The 13,828-nt window shown below is 40.2% G+C and overlaps 1 protein-coding gene and 1 pseudogene across 1 annotated transcript in view; one reads left to right on the top strand and one right to left on the bottom strand.

Annotated features, from left to right (window-relative positions):
• Cntn5 (contactin 5) overlaps window positions 1-13,828 on the top strand; it is a 445,387-nt gene that overhangs the window by 215,024 nt on the left and 216,535 nt on the right. The window lies entirely within an intron of this gene.
• Window positions 7,177-7,527, bottom strand: LOC127198109 (60S ribosomal protein L30-like; annotated as a pseudogene).

The raw sequence follows: 13,828 nt of genomic DNA, 5'->3' as shown, positions 1-13,828 counted from the left end.
GTGCTCCACCTGCTGCAGTCTCCCATTCACACCCATGTTCCACCTGCTGCAGTCTCCCAGTCACACCCATGCTCCACCCGCTTCAGTCTCCCATTCACACCCATGTTTCATCTGCTGCAGTCTCCCATTAACACCCATGTTCCACCTGCTGCAGTCTCCCAGTCACACCCATTCTCCGCCTGTTGCTGTCTCCCATTCACACCCATGCTCTACCTTATTCACATTCACACCCATGTTCCACCTGCTGCAGTCTCCCCATTCACACTCATCCTCCACCTGCTTCAGATACCTAATTCACACCTATGTTCCACGTGCTGCAGTCTACCGTTCACACCCATGCTCCACCTGCTGCATTAGAAACTTAGAACATGACACAAACTGAATTTTCTCTATGACTCCTAGAAGTCTTAGAAGCAATTCGTTCTGAGCACTTAGGGAGATGGCTGTGATGGGTTTACAAAGTAACACTACTTTATGTGTAATTGTAAGTTCCCGCCAGTTTGATATTTTGCAATAATGTGGGAAGATTATTTTCCCTCAATACATACTTGAACTGTACTCTGAACTTTCTAGAAGCAACGTGTCCTCAGGGCCTTAATGAGAACATAAGCTTAGATATGAGTTTTCTCATTAGATGTTATAAAATGCACTAGAGAAGGAAAAGGAACAATTTATAAACCAAATAGTACAAAACAAAGTATTCAGTCTAATTTGAAGTCCATGTTAGAGACTATAATTTTCTACACTGGGAGAAAATGTGACTGGTATTTGCTGCAAATGGTACCTTGAAGGGCTTTGTATTTAATTAAATGCCCAATGACAAATTTGACTGCATCTTCAGAACCAGAGATTGATAGGAGCGCAAGGTCAAGGGAGCCATTTACCATGACAACACTGAAGCACGCGATTGATGCTCCTTCAGTCTGGGATGTTTTATTTCAGAATGATTAGACTCTCATAGCATCAGTGATACTGCTTTATTAGCGTTCAGCATCTGTGCATATGATCCTGGAAATGCTGCAGCCCACTGAGTACCACAGGCCATAGAAAGCCGTATCCTTGAGAGAACAGAGTTCTTTACAAAGTGCCAATGTGAACAATGTGTGTGGAGGTGGATTTGTAAGACTGAACTTCACTGTAACAGAATGTGCGTGCGTGTGTGTGTGTGTGTGTGTGTGTGTGTGGTGTATACTCATGTGAATGTCTAATTTCATGGGAGAAGACAGAGGAAAGAAAAAGGGGGCAGAGACAGACAGTCCAAGAAAGACGAAAATACTTTACGTTTAATGTGGAACCTGGCAACACTAAAACCAGCTATAAATGACAGCCAAAAATCAGATACTAGAGAGCAGAAAGAGGAGAGATTAATTCCATGTTTCCACTTAGCTAACTTTGCAGGTTCACATGATTAATATGTAAGTGTTTTCTATTTAGGGGATGTTATCTAGTTAGCACCTCACTTTAGAGAGGTAAATGAATATGAGCAGAGAGATTAAGAGAACAAGATGATACATGTCGAAATTAAAGGACCAAACGAGTGACAAGCACCAATCAGCCAACTGTAGCCTGGTAGCTCAGAAGCAAAGGGACGTGCATGTCCTAGAAGCAATTGCTAAGGCTGAAAGATGCAGTCTGTGGTTTAGAAGGCTTACTGTCCCCACTCTCCTCCTCACATCCATCACGTGCAACAGAAGAAACGACAGCAGCTCCTCCTTCCTCCCACAGCACTCATGTTTTATCTTTTGTTTTCCTGCCACTTAAGAATTAAGCTGTTTGGTTTTTTAAAATTATTTTATCATAGTAAAAATAGTTCAATGCAACCTATCCTCTTGCCTCAAGTGAATAATTTATAGTCACTGGCCCTGGGTACAGCACTGTGTGGCAGTTCTCCATAGATTACTTTCTTACACTGAGACTCTATACCTGCTGATCAATAAATGCCATTTCCCTATTAGCTCAACTGCTGGAAACCACCCCTCAACACTTTGATTTGTAGAAACTGGAGTACTTTGGGGACTTCATGCAGCTACTTATGCATTCTTTGTCTTTCTATGTTTCATAGATGCAGTAGATTTGTAGCCTACCCATTCCATGGTTTTCTCCAAGTTATAAGATCGAGATATGTACTAGTTTGCATGCAGTAAACATCGAACCCTGACCCAGATCTAGCCAATGGACAGGACATTCTCCACAGTTGAGTGACTTTCACAGGAACTCTGGTGCCCCATATTTGACCATGTCCCCTTGATGGGGAGGCCTGGGGGCACTCAGAGGAAGGATAGCAGGCTACCAAGAAGAGACTTGGTAGCCTATGAGCATATACAAGGGGAGGAGGTTCCCCTCAGTCACAGTTATAGGGAAGAGGAGTAAGGGGGAAAGCAGGAGGGAGGGAGGAATGGGAAGATACAAGGGATGGGATAACTATTAAGATGTAATATGAATGAATTAATAAGAAATAAAAAATAAAAATTAAAGTAAAATAAAATCTTCTCACAATAAAAAAAAAAAAGATCGAGATATGTTTCCTAAGATGCTTCATTTTCCCAACAGAGTTGTCATCAAAAGTCTTCATAATTATTCATTCTGACACCTTCTGATCACATAGACTGCTGCTCCCGACTTTTTCTAGCTTCATTTCTGTATGTTGCATTCTAACACCCTGATCAAAAGCATCTTCCAGCATAAAAGGGTTAATCCGCTTTACATTTCCTGGTTGCAGTGCATCCTTGAGGGGAAGGTGAGACAAAGTCAAGGAGCTGATCCCATCATACTCACAGTCAAGAGCAGAGAGAAACAAATGCAGCTTTCCTGCTGGCTAGCTTGCATATGCTCAGCTAGTTTTCTTTACTCATACATTTCACGCCCCAGCCCGTGAACAGGGGTTGATGGCACCCACCTCCAGGTGGTCCTCCCACATTAACTAACAATCAAGAACATCACAAGCTGCTCCAGAAAATTCCTCAGTTGAGATTCTTTTCTCAAGTGTTTCTGGGTTGAGTCAAGAGGACAAGCAAATTGTCACATTGCTGACTTGAATTTGTAGAGGTCATATAACATGTGTTAGCCACTAGCATGTACAAAAAAGGCACTTGGCCGACTCCATGTGAGTGAATTACCAGTCAGGCTGTTGTTCCCTGTTCTCATCCGATTTCCATGAATGCTGACAGGTACAGCTGCCCAAAGCCGACACCATGGGTGTTCACAGATAATACACAGAGTAGCCAGCTGCCCTCCTTTGACTCTGTCAAGAGGAAGAAGAGCTGGGGAGACTCTGTGGTCCTAAGGTGAAGATTCTGAGTTTGCAGACTATACTGGATGCTTCCAATGATGCCTCTGCTGACACCAGTTGAAATGCTCTGGCTGACAATACAAGCTGATAGTACATATGCTCAGAACATGCATGCGCCCCACACTTCCCACGGTGTCTTTGTTCCACTCTAAATCAGTCCATGCTGAACTGTACCATTCTGACACTTATTTACAAACGTGTAAGGCACTTGTCACAGCATCTTTGTAGAGCTTGATTAAATGTAGCCAGTCCCATTTTCATTCCTTATGAAAGACTGGAGAGCAGAGTGGACACACTTTCTTTACTTGGAATGGTTGATTTGTTTTTAAATTGATCAAATGGGTAAATTACCGAAAGGTAAAGAAATGGTGAAATTTTCAAATAGGTTCTGATATAAAATAAAACAATTTTTAAAAACCGTATGACTGGAGAGGGAAGAATACCTGGTTGAAAGATTGAAAGATTAAGATGGAAACAATATATTTATATATAAGAAAGGACCAAAAACCTAAATCAGTACTGTTGATTTGCCCATGCAGTGGGAGCACTTTGTGAGAGGCCTTTTGGATTACTTATTGGCATTAGCTATTTCACCCCATCATGGAGGGAAAACAGAGAGAGACATATGCTTCCTTCCACTTTACTTAGTCTGTCATTATTGAAGTCAAGTCATAGCCTCTGTCTAGAACATTAACATCATGGGAATTACAGTTGGGCAGTAGTGAGACACATCTTAATCCCAGCATTCAGGAGTCAAAGGCAGATAAATCTCTGTGTTCTGGTCTATAGAGTGAGTTCCAGGACAGCCAGAGCCATTACACAGAGAAACCCTGTCTCCAAAAGGCAAAAACCCAAGGAAAAAAAAAAAACAGCATTTACAAAGACAGATAAGGACTACGCACCATTCTGTTTCCCTTTTCCAGGTTATCCCTGTCTCCCATTCTATGAGACAACAGTGATAGTGTCTACTGTAAACATCAGATCTCACATTGCTACTATTGCACAGCACTCAGATGCTCACAGGACTAGCTCTGCAATAGGCCTTTCTGTAGGATTGCCTCTTCTTCAAAGAGCAAGTGAACTGTGGACCCAGCAGGAAGCTTAGAATAAACAAGAAAGATATGACTAATATGGCATTAGCTTGTTGTGTCTGGTTTCAAGTATAGAAATACTGGCTATTTAGCTCACAAAGTGGCCTTTTGCTCCTGCCATGCTTTCCATATGTGGCTGTTTCAAGAGGACTTTTGATTACCATTGCCAAATTGAATAGATTGGAAAGGAGAAGAAAGTATGCTACTTTTCATATGCTACTCTTCTCAACCAGTAGCAAGACATATTTATTGAGTTATTAAAATGCATGCAAAGAAACGACATATGCACACATATGTATATATGTATGTTTAGTGAACCAAAACAATCAAAAAAAACCTTGCGAGAAACTATTTTGGGTGAAGAGTCTGAGCAATATGTATTAAAGAAGGTTGTTTCCTGCACTCTTATACTAGGTCTGGCACTTAGAAATGCCCCGCAAATACAAATTTAACAGAGAAACTGAGGACAGAAAGGCATACTGCATCTGCATTGTTTGTGTTTCCCGAAGTTGAAAAAACTTGTAAAACACAAAAGATTCAGTATATGATGATAAGCTTCATTGTGCACGAGTGTAATCCCAGAATTCCAGAGGCTAAATCAAGATTGCAAATTTAAAGCCAGTTTTGTTTTTCAAAGAGAGAGAGACAGAGAGAGAGTAGATAGATAGATAGATAGATAGATAGATAGATAGATAGATAGATAGATACAGACAGACAGACAGACAGACAAATAGGCAGACAGACAGTGACAGAAGACAGAAAGGGAGAGATTTGAGTACAAATAATGGCAGATAACAGTCCGATTTTTTCAAAAGATCAGGTAACTGTGCTTTACTTTAATACCCAGAGAGACTTTTGAGTTTGGGACTCAGAAGCCAAATAGTTCCTTCTGTGAGGCCATTGATGTCTGCACAGGAGAAATACAGGCTAGTGGCTCTGAGGAGGATAGAGAAGAAAGTGTTGGATGGAAATGCCTGGAGCCATTGGTGCATTTGGAAGACAATGCCTTCTGCCCGGACTTAGGTTCTCCTGGTGCCCAAGACAGTCTCTCTCTGCCAGTAGAACAGTAAGCCATCCCAGCACCTGGCCCAGGCCTGAGCACCAAGCATACATTGTTTTTACACCAAAAGGAAACAATGAGGTTCATCCGCTGCAGCAAGCAGAGGCTGGAGCCTTTATCCTTCTGGATGCTCAGACAGCAGAAAACACCTGTGTCTAATCCTATGAACAGCGTCTTCAAATAAGGTAGAATATATCTACCTCTTCCCTTGTTGAGAGCTAAACAACTAAACTAGTACAGCAAAAAGGTGTCAACCTACTGTCTTAGTCAGGGTTACTACCACTATGCTGGGCATAACCAAAAGCAAGATGGGGAGGAAAGGCTTTATTTGACTACGTTTCTGCACCCGTAGTCCGTCAATGAAGGAAGTCAGGACCGCAGCTCACATAGGGCTGTAACCTGGAGACAGGAGCTGAGATAGAGGCCAAAGATGGGTTCTGCTTACTAGCTTTCTCATCATGATGTGCTCAGACTCCTTTCTTTAAAATACCTGGACCATGAGCCCAGGAATGGCACCACCCACAACGGGCTGGCCCTTCCCCCATCAGTCATTAATTAAGAAAATATCCTACAACTGGATTTTATGGAGGCATTTTCTCAATTGAGTTTGCATCCTTTTAGATGACTCTAGCTTATGACTTAAAACTAGCCAGCACACTTATATTTGTGTATGATATTACAATTTCTAAAACACATCATGAAATATGGATGACGGTCTATTTAATTTAAATGACAATTATAAATTATATGTGCAAGAGTGTAGGCATAGCATGTTCTCATATTTCTAGCTTGATTATCATAATTATTACTTTTTATGATATTTAAGTTGTATATCATTTTCATCCTTCCCTTTTCTCCCTCTAAACCATTCCATGTACCTCAATTTCACCATCTGTTGAATTCATGGCCTCTTTTTCTTTAGTTGTTGTTCATGTGTGTATATGTGTCTGTGTGTGTTTATGCATATATACATATACCTAAATACATGTGCAACCTGATCAGTCCATATGATACCCATAAGTATATGATTTCATGACTGATTACTTGGTATTGAATAACCAAGTGGTGTGCTCTTCCATTCCTGGAGAAGATTATTTCTCCCACACTCAGAATTCCTTAGTTACCTGGAATTCTTTGTCTAGGGTTGAGGCCTTTGGCCTTCTCCTCTTTCATGTTAGTGTGTCTCTTTAATGTTATACTTGCTCAGGTTTTGTTTAGAGACTTCATGATGGTAGCTTCTAGGAGATACAGTCTGTCAGCAATGCCCCACACCCTTCCTCTGGCTCTTACAATCTTCATGCAATTATCCCTGACCCCAGACTGTTCAAACTATGGCATAGATGTATCAGATGAGCTGGACAGCTCATAGACACATTCTCTGCCTTTTGACTGGTTCCGGATTTTCTGTAATGGTTTCTATCTATCGCGAAGGGAAATTTATTTGGTGAGGGATGAGAGCTACACTTACCTATATATAGGTAGTTGCAAGTGCTCCTCTAAGGTTCATGACCTGTCTAGTCCCAGGTAGTTGGCTAGGTTTCTAGTACCAGTCATGATTTTCCTCTTGTTGAGTAGGCCTTAAATGCAATTGGAGAGCTGTTGGTTATCAACAAAATATGCAAGCCATTATTGTACTCCATAGGGTTTCCTGCCTTGATGGTCATTATTCTTTTTTTTTTTTTTTTTTTTTCAAAAGGAGCTCTGGCAAAGTTTTATTAAAGGAAAACTTCCCTGGTTTACTTTTCACCAGTCTGTTCTGCCATGCTTCTAATAATATCAGAATCACCTAGGTCAATGATAGGCAGTATGCATGCATACTCTGTGGTATTTTCCACACACTGTGCCCAATTCAATATTATTGCCACTGTAGTGATGGACACCAGTTTTAGACAACATGGCATAGTACTCTATTTTAGATTTCCTCAAAGCTGGCCAGTTGTTGGTGAGGATAACCAATTTCGCTTTGCCTTGTCTGATCATCTTCAGAGTCTGTTTGTATCCCAGGACATGCTTTCCACTTTCCCAACAAGCTGGAGCCCAGAGTTGATCGACTCTAGAGACTTTTTCATCTTCTTTGTGGCCACCATCTTCCTGCCTTAGGTGCAGGACAATCTCCAACCAAGATCAGCTGCCAAGATGGCCGGGGAGCGAGAAAGGTGATCATTAGTCTTAAAAGCATCATAGCTGGTTAGGACTATTGGTTCTGCCTTCCCTTGAAAGCTTGTGTGGTACATTCTGGTAACATGAAAGCTTGTCATCAGGAAGAAGGCTTTCAGGTCAGATCAAGAGCAGGCTCTCTGGGTCCTCCTATATCCAAAATCCATGGTGTATTTAGCAAAACATATTCACCTTTTACCTCTGTTTAAGGAGGTTTTTGGAACAACTCTGAGCAACTCAAAAGGGGGATTCTCATGCGTGATGTTAGGGCTTTTGTTGGATGGTCTATGGCTCTTCGAAAAAACAGTATCAGCCCAGATGTGACATTTTCATTTAAACCATGTATCTGTATGTATTGACAGACATATGTACTACATATAATTTAAGTACGTAAATAATAATGATTGCTTATGATTTTTTCAGACATCTTCATGTTATTTTACCCTCCTTCCTCCTTCTTCTGTACTTGTCTTCTTATCCCGCCTAAGTTAAAGCACCCTCTATTTACCGATACCCCCTACTATTTTCCTTTTTATTTCTCCTCTACCAGAGAATTGATTTTAGTGAAAATCATTTTGTGAACCTTAATAACCTGAATAAAAGAGGTAACTCAATCCAGCCTTCTTTATTTATTTAATTCTTTTCAAGGTATGAACAAACAGCTTCTGAGAGCCACATAGAGGAAAGTGTAATATGCTACTTTACTTTTACATTGCCCTACATAATAGTGATAGGGTAATCTATGTTTTATAAGTCTTAATGTATGATTCTTGACTAATGTCAGCTTTAGAAAACAAACCTTGAGATATTCTAACTTTTCTTCTTGAATCTCTGAGTGTTTGATAACAGGCAAGCTGTAAGATTTAAATAGCACAGCTCGCTTGCATTGCCATGGAACTCTCTTGAGATAATGGTGCAAATTGAATTGCCTGCCTTGAAAGCACATCACAGGTGGCAGGTGAAAAAATTCTCGGCTTCTCTGATTCTCTTTCAGCCAGTAAATGTGCCCATCAAAGTCACAGGGCCTGCAATTCTTACAAGGCTGGGCTTGTGTTCTGAAAAAACTAAGAAGCAAGCAGAGACGGGTATGTCCGTGCTTGTTTTCATTCAGAGGACTTGTGGCCCTCTTTTGCAGAGAAAGTAAATTCTCTATGAGCACATAGCATTTTTATTCAATTCAAAGGCTGTCCTTGCTCAGAAACATGTTGGCCTGAGCTTTCAAGACCTGGGTTGATCTGGGTCAAGCACCAATGTTTTATGACCTTGAGTGAGTCATTTTTCTGAACTCTCATTATTGCCCCACAAAATAAATAAGGGCTTTTCCAACTCCATCTTTATGACTCTTGGAACACACTTATGTCATAGAAATTTGCCTGAACAAGAAAAACACCACTGTGTAGAACATGAGTAGGTGATTGTCCTGAAAGTATATACCCAAGCAGTGCTTCTGGGAGTTTACACTGTATCTAAAATGTCTTCTACAGGGCATGTGTCCATCAAATGTTAATCCCACAAGCCAATATCAGTTCTAGGAAGTCACCCTGGGAGAACCTCAGCCACCTGCAAACCCCTGTGTGAGGGGTGTAACAGACTCCACTGTGATTACTGGGCTGGTCCAGGGCAGATCCAAACTTCAGAGTACCTGGAAAGAACAATGTAATCGAAGCATCAGTGTCCTAATTTTCGCAGGACACTTACTTTGAAGGATGGCATTTTTTTTTTTTTTTTTTTTGAAATCACTGTCAGTATAAAGTACAGCTCACACATTAAAGGTATTTGGATATTTTATTGTGAACTAAATGAGAATAAACATGGCCTAGGAATATGGATTCATGTTGCCTCAAAAAGCATCCCCCCAACATGGATGTGTGTGTGTGTTTGTGTGTGTGTGTGTGTGTGTGTGTGTGTGTGTGTGTGTATTCTTCAAATCACAGAACAAAATAAAATCTGAGACATGGCACTAATATTATGATTTATAATGATGATTCGGTGAGTAGTATCATGGCAGGCCCATGCCAAGGTGTACCCCTTGGGGAATTGTGCAGCCCTGCAACAGATCTGGTATAAGGAAGTTTATTGTGGGAAGGGAGGGAGAGAGCCAGAGAAAAGATAGAGACAATGAGTGAGCCATAAGGAGAGAGGGAGAGAGAGAGAGAGGCTGGAACAGAGATACAAAGATAGCTAGGGCACCAGGGGTCCTTATATTGGCCACACACTATTGGCACACCTGGCAGAGGCAGGTGATGACTTGACCAGTTGTGAGGACCCTGAAGGAAGGCCGGCTGAATCGCTTGTTTGTTAACAATCAATCACGGCATTTTAAAAATCCACTGGTGGGGCAATAGAAAGTTGAGTTACAGGAGCACAATGAAAAGTACAGTATGGGGCTTTTCCGACATGTGAAGACATTCTTGGTTTTTGTCTTCATGGAAAACAGTGGTGAATCAAGCTAATGCATTCCAAAAGTTTTACCTGATAGTCACAAGGATATTAGGTTAGACACAGAAATATGCAATGACTAGCTACCTCAGGGAATAAATACAACTCACAGCATGTGGCCTGGGATCTGCATCATTCCTAAACTTCCACAATCATGAAGTTCTAGTCAGGCAGCCAGTTGTGTAAAATCTTTAACAAAGCTGTGGCTTTTTTCTTAGATTTTAAGATGATGAGCCCAACTGTTACCTTCATGCACATTTATTGTCTATTTGTCCTTCAATGGGTATACATTACTCAGAAAAATGAGTGAATGGGCCAGCTAAACAGAGTCTCCCATTTACCTCAATGTGGATTTTTGGTGTGTCGTTGGACTATGTAGGAGGAACCAATGCCACCACATTTTGATCTATGCTTGACGCCAGACTTCTGAAATTTCACTATGAACTGGAAACATTTATCTAAAAGTTTTGGTCTTCTGGGTGACCCCCTTCAGTGTTTCAGGCACATTAATACTTAATTTAAGGAATTTGTCGACGTTCATAGTAATATCAAGATATTCAATTGTTTTTAAAATGTGAACATGTTTTTACAAGTAATTGCTTTAAATTTACTATGAGGCAGTATTTCTGACCATGTCTGTTCCAGCTTGCTGGAGAGTTCCTCACTGCTATTCACCGTGCAGAGGAGAGCTGCTGATGTTCTCAGAGGTGTTCTATTTCCTTTAACATACACACACACACACACATACATACATACATACACACATACATACGTACATACACACATACACATGTACTTACGTACGTACGTACATACATACATATCAAGAGAAGACAGTGAACAGACAGTACCACCCTGCCATTAGAGTGACTTTAACCTGCCTGCCTCTTACTATTTGGTCATAGAAAAGTTTTTATCATTGATATAGAAATGAGTCACCCAGTCAATAATAAATTACTGGTCGCAAACTCTTCAATAACGAGGAGCTGACTTGAAATCAGGCAGCATTAAAGCTGATCTATTCTCTTCAGCCAGGCTAAGTAAATAAGGGTTTGTAATCATTCAAATTTTAACTAATACATCTCTTCCATTTCAAAGACTGATTTTAATATTGTGTCTGGTTTTTCATTTCTGCAATTACTTGACCATGCAATTAATAGTCAACTATTGAACACAGTAAGCTATTTTAATAAGTAGGATGTTTTTTTCTTTTCTAAAACATGTACCTAGTTTTTTATTCCTACGTGTTAAGACTTTCTATTTTAAAAATCTCACAAAAGACAGAATAGCTTTTAGAACTAAAAGCATTGTTCACAGAATTTCAGTTTACTTTACCAAAAAAAAGCCAAACTGAAAGCCTATCAATTTGAATTTCTGCCCCATAAGCCACAGACATTTTCTAAATTAACCATGTCTCTCTGTGTGAGATTTAATCTCTACTTGAAAAAAATTGGGTTCAAAAATAGGAAATGATTGCAGACACTCATTGTCCCCTACACAAGAAACTTTCTCAGAGCCTGTGGGGTGGTCTCTGCTCGCAGACAGTGGCTCAGGATGCCCAGGAGAATACTGCACTCTCCAGGCCTTTCTGACCGGTTGGTCCCTTCATAAACCAGTACTGAGCTCTTCTCAGCTGGAGACTGGTCCGGCTGGCAGCATACACAGCGTTTCCATGGCAAAGAAAAATGGATGAAACAGGAAGTGTTCAGTGGTCATTCATCTCTGCTCTTCCTTGGGGGGGATCCCTACGAATCAAGGGCTATGCAAACAGCTGCATGGTTACTGCCGGCTTTCCGTGCTTCTCCTGATCGTTATTTGCATGTAAATTACTGCTTGGAAAATGGCAACTCCTTCTCTTCTCCAGTAACCAGACAACAAAGCAGTTCTTCCTAAACCACCCAAGATTAATTACATGAAATACTTCCTAAAGGAATCATCCTTCAGAAATCTGCATTTCTTAGAAGAGTAATTTTAGAAAGAATAAAATGTGAAGACAGTCCCAACCAGAATCTGAGGCATTAAATGTAAAAAAAAAAAAAAAACTTTAGAAAAAATGGGAGAGATGTATGTTGTTCTGAGAAGTACAGTTCCAGAGAACAGAACAGTACAATGCTAGCCAAGGCACCAAGACAAGCTAGGGGTGGGGCAAGGCAGGGTAGGATTAAAGTAACTTATTTCTAAATGTCATCGCTGGCCTGGAAACATGAAATTCTCTTTTCCCTTGCTGAGTTTGTACCAAAAGAGTATCAGGAAAATTAGGCAAATAAAAGAAAAACATTGTATGTATTAAGTCAACGCTTTGATGCTTGATTTTTTTTAAATTTTCATTCTAAGTTTTCTGTGTATTTTTTTTCACCTTAGGTTTTATAGAAAAGGTTCTGTTTCAATACAATCACAGCAAAATTCAATCACTCTCTAATGTCCCCATTTAGGAGCGTACTACTGCTTATTTAATTAGCCTTCTATTTTTAATATGTCTAATTTGAAACCTTTTGAAGCCATAACATCTCATTTCAAGGAGGAAATGTTCGAGCCTATGTCATTGTTGTGCTTGTTTAATTACTCCCTGAGTCCAAGTTTGGGCAACGCAAACTTCATCTAAGGACCCTTTGTATACCGACAAATACACTGCAAGGAAGTTTCCCAATTTTCGTCATCATTAAATGTGCAAGAGAATGCCAGTTGTTTCATTTGATTCCACTTGAACTGATCAAAGTGTCAATAGTCTCCTTACACAATGACTCCTTTTCTTCCTCCAATTCCATGGTTCACAGGATTTCAATCAATCCAGAGACGTTCAAGCAAGATCAGTGTGCCTCAGAGAATGAGGACAAAAAAGATCAATTACTCAATGGAATAGTGCTAACCATTGACCCAAAGGTCAGTCTAGCTTTTTCATGAAAGGATACTAAAGCTATGTACAGATAAAATTTATATTCAAATATGTTACATACATACACATTTGTAAACTGATAGGTGACAAGCTTTTTTACTGCTTTTGTTAAATGTGAGTGACTCTATATACAACAGTCCCCCCAAATTATTACTTAAGAGAGAATTAAACCTAAAATAATACAAAATAAATGTATTTTAACTTACTTTTATTATAATAACACTTTGTGTTTTTACCACATATGCAACTCTACAAATAATTCACTTTTTAAAAAACAGTTTCAGGTGCTAGGTATGATTTCAGTTAGGGATATAAGAGTGAATAAACAGTATTTTGCTTTTTTTGCATTTCTTTTCATGGAGAACCATTCTGATGGGAAGAGAAAGATAAAAATCAAATAAAAAACAGAAGACAAACAGGAAGAACAAGGAAACTAAGGAGAATAGTGGGTGGAGGGTGAAGTGCTGCCTCTCAGGAAGTCAGGTTTGGGGAGGTCCGATTTGGGCAGGATCTGAGCTAATGGAGGTAAACTGTGACATCTGGGGCAGCTGTGGAGAGGAGGCTGGTACAGAAAACCAGCGCTGGAGGGTGCTTGGCTGGTCGAGGACTATCAAAGGGTGATGGACCACATATCTGGAATAGACACAAGAAGCCATGAGAACGTAGGAAGCCAGCCAGAAAGGCAAGAATGCAAGATGCAAGACACAAAGAACCTTAGGTATTTGTTCCTTGCAGTTTAGGGCTTGACTTTTATACAGGCTTGATTTACCCTAGTGTGGTCAAGAATAAATCCTGATTAACGAGGGTGAATGGATGAGTGCAGAGGACTTTCAGAATCTTAGGGGGAAGATTACAAATGCATTGAAGAGAATGTGGGCTGATTCAGTACCCGCTGACAT

The sequence above is a fragment of the Acomys russatus genome, chromosome 14 (assembly GCF_903995435.1).
Source record: "Acomys russatus chromosome 14, mAcoRus1.1, whole genome shotgun sequence".
NCBI lineage: Eukaryota > Metazoa > Chordata > Mammalia > Rodentia > Muridae > Acomys > Acomys russatus.
The sequence above is the reverse complement of the archived record's forward strand: the minus strand, read 5'-3'. Positions and strand labels throughout refer to the sequence as shown.